Here is a 4,077-nt window from a genome sequence, read left to right as displayed (position 1 = left end):
TATGTATTAAAAGTTTTTTAATATATTAAAAAAATGCAAATAAGACACTGCATTTGTCTATGTAGCCATGTAGGTATAGGAGTCAAACACCACTATAATATACATTGTTTAAATTGTATATTTTTTATATTATGTAGACTTCCAACACCGTAATATATAAAAATGTAGGTTATCCACAATTTTTTTTTTTCGGTCTGCAGTATCAAAATCATTATACATATAAATATAATACGAGGGTGCCATTTCTGTGGAAGTTATAGCTTTCAGTAAATAAGTTTGTAGAATGTATTTGTTTTAATATCTATTGTCTTTCATCACATAGTTTTTGGAGCAGATACTTCAACTTTGAGGGTGGTTTCTGGATGTACAATGAATAGAGTCGGTACATTTAGGGGGGTGAAGTACCGTTCAATTAATCTATTTATTTTTTTGTTCAAACAAAATGGAGATTATACAGTAAAGCAAATGTTCACCAAATCCGGAATTAAATAATGTATTACCAAGAACATTATGGTATATTTGATCAAATACCATGGAGAAATTAGCGTAGTTCACGGAAACTTGAAAATGTTGGCAAAAAAAGTATATAATGGAGGACGTAAATAGAAAATGACATGCTTATAGTTTATCAATGAGAATGAATACCACGATGATTTTCAGATAAAAGGTAATTAATAAGAGGACTAAAGATTCGAATAGCTGGGTAATATAAGACGGATTAGCAATGTGGTGGACGTTTTCAACTTTTGAAGGGTTTCCGGATTTAAGTAGAGAAATTGAAGAACTAATTTAAAAAAAGGAGGGAATGAATTCATCATCAACAAACAAATAATCACCCGGAACACCATCAGAGCCAACAAGTGTAATGCCACGCAAGGAAGATCGTTATTGGGGAATCGTTGGATAAGAACTATTTCATAGAGTAAGTAAAGAAGTTAGAGAGCTAATTTTTAAAAGAGAGTTAACGAATCCAGCATCAATAATATTTGTAAACGGTGGACGATCGAATAACGAGGCTATTACCTCTGGAGTAGGGTTTTTTCTTACGAACAATTTTCAGAAGAAATGATAAGATTAGATGATCGAGATTTTTCTATAATATTATTTATGGATTTATGGTATGCATCTGTTTCAATAAGATCCATTCAACATTTTAAGCAGACGATATCTAATTAAATATCAACTTAATTAAAGTAGGTTTGAGGAAAAGGGAAGTAGGATACATATTAATCCTGTTAGTAAACGAGATGGAAAAAAAAAGATGATAAGAATCAATAGTTCAATTGTTGAAGAGGTAACAGTTATAGAGAAAGGTTTTGAAAAGACTAAAACTCAAATATATGTTATCATATTGATTAATTATACCACCTATTTAATTGAAAAGAACCATTAAGCACACAAAGCACATATTTTTCCTGAATATAATGATATACCTATGATTGAGGCAGACTCTTGTTCAGAACGTGAGCAGAGTTGAGCAGTGAAATTTAGTGTCAAAAATTTGTCAACTGAGAAAATTTGCAAATTATTTTGTAGGTTAAACTTTTCTTTTCGTATCTAAGGTTTTAAATTAAATAAAAGTTTCTCAATAAGTCTTTACACTCATAATAAAAAAAAAGTTTACTGGAATCTCATTAATTTGTTATGAGCTTTTGAATTTCAAATTTGTATGACATTGAATATTCATCCATAAAATAATACTATTTCCCCTCAAATAGTTTTTGATATTTCGTTTTATCTAATTCAATTACGAGTAACCGTAGATTTTGGTTTGAAAATTCCACGACCCCAACAACTTTGAAAGACTGTTTCACTTCCCATACGAGTAGGTACTGATGAAATACAATTTTTTTTTTAAGTGGAACTTCTTTTTTTTTATTGACCTTGGAAAAAAAATTGATCATATTACCGGTAACCTTCGATAACGCCATAGAGTTTATGTATTTTAAAAGTGCTTTAATGCATTTACCTATATTAGTTTATTCCTTTAATTTGTTCAAATTGTTATGCAACTGTTATTATCGTTTATATCATTATGTGTGTTTAATATAATAATAAATTAGTAGCTCAATAGTCAGTAGTCTTACTTTTTTATTAATAATAATGAAAAAAAGTGCCAACGAGTAATATCTGAAATTGAGGTTATAGAAATGTCTCATAAATACTAAAGCGTGTTCCTTTAAATATACTATTATAAAGGTACATTACAACTTAAAAGTTTCAAGTATCCACGAATAATGTTTTCATATTAAACACAAACTAAAATTGTTATTCTTTGCATATCTAATATTCAAATCTCATATTCTTCTATATCTAATTTTGTACGAATTTTAGCTAAAATTAATGTTTACCAAAATATAGTATTTTAATAAATTTTTTTTTAGATTTTTTGGTTACAGCATGAAATATTTATGAAAAGCCTTGTTTTAATTGTTCAATCTTAAGCTATAAAACTTGAACATTTAATTCATTTTTAACTTTGAGTGGTAACTTCTACCGCCACCTTCGTCTTCGTTGTTAGTTGTGTGTTCATCAAAGTTGATATCAGTGTGCGTGCGACACATGTCTTTGTTAGCTTAACTATAAATTTTAATTTGTTACTCATATCTTGTAAAATGTTCCTTACATAGTTGACTGATTGAGTTCTAAAGAAGTCATATTTATCTAAAATCTCATACCTATCAAAATATATTCCAAATACACCTCTATTATATAAGTGTTGCCATCATACAACTTTGCATTATATAATGTTTATTTTCAGAAACAACAGCAACAAAACAAAATTTAAAATACTACATTCGATCTGTGGCGGTCTTTTTAGATGTAAAAAAGGCCTTTGACCGCGTGTGAAACAAAAGCCTCCTTAAAAAAATCCACAAAATGGGCATTAATCCTAACTTAACCAAAATAATTGATTCTTTCTTCTATAAGAGAATTTTCAGTGTTCGGAAAGAAAACATCCTATATCTAGTAGGTACCTAATCTTTAAGGGGATTGGATATACTGGTGTAAAAATAATATTGGTGACCAAAAAGCGAGACATTAGTATGAGGATTTGGGTGGTTGGATATCATTTCTGAAAACTGGTATGAAATTGTTGTTTGTTATACCAGTTAAGTAGATGGGGTGATTTTTTCATTCAGTTAATAAAGGTCGGGATATTTAAAATTAAAAACTGTTTTTTTAAACATTTATCATAGTTTAGATTTTACGTAAGAAAAATAATCCTTAGTCAATTACTTATAGACAATAATCAAGTAAATAAGATTTTTTTTTCAGAATTAAAATCCGACCATTTAAAGCCTTACAGTTTTGTCTAGCTGATAAACACTTTTAATACATTTGACCTAAAAAAAAAATAAAACAATTAATAATAATAAAAAATATTAACTTACTAACCCTCTAAAGAACACTGTAACTACAACCACACACGCGTGTTAGAATGGTAACGGAAACTTGTAGTAAATCGGAAGTGGTTTTCATGACAAAGTAAAGACGAACGAACGGAAAGAATGAAAACCCCGTGGTGAAGACCTTTTCACATCCAACGGTCGTTCGACTTGTAGCGCTACGATCAACTGTTACGCGTGTTTGGGCACTGAGTGGCATCACCGGTTTGAAATGTAAATTTGCGTGAGAAAATCTATCTCTGAACATAATTATTGTCAGTTTCAAACAGTTAAAATAATATGTAAAATATCTGAAATCTCTTAGCACCCCCTCCCACCAACCACTTCTCTATGCTCGACATTAAATCTGAAGTGGTCTTAAAAAAAAATAATAATTTAGTGTATTGGAAGATGGTTTTTCGTTAGTTAATATTTGTATTTGTTTTTTTTTTTTATCATAATATTTTGTATTATTTAAAATAATTGTCGAGCTTGTCATACTCACGGATTAATAGCTAATTAAAAAAAAAATTATATTTTAAACGTTTGGGACTGAGTTTGACTTAAGTTTATGTATTTGTTCATAGGTACAAAATGGTGCACCAGTGGGGATAAGTTAATATGCGCCTGTGTAAAAGTTAACTTTTGATATTTTAATTAAGTACTAAACTCAATAATTTAAATTAAA

This window comes from Acyrthosiphon pisum, chromosome A2 (assembly GCF_005508785.2).
Source record: "Acyrthosiphon pisum isolate AL4f chromosome A2, pea_aphid_22Mar2018_4r6ur, whole genome shotgun sequence".
In the NCBI taxonomy this organism is placed as follows: Eukaryota; Metazoa; Arthropoda; class Insecta; order Hemiptera; family Aphididae; genus Acyrthosiphon; species Acyrthosiphon pisum.
Note: the sequence above shows the minus strand (reverse complement) of the source record.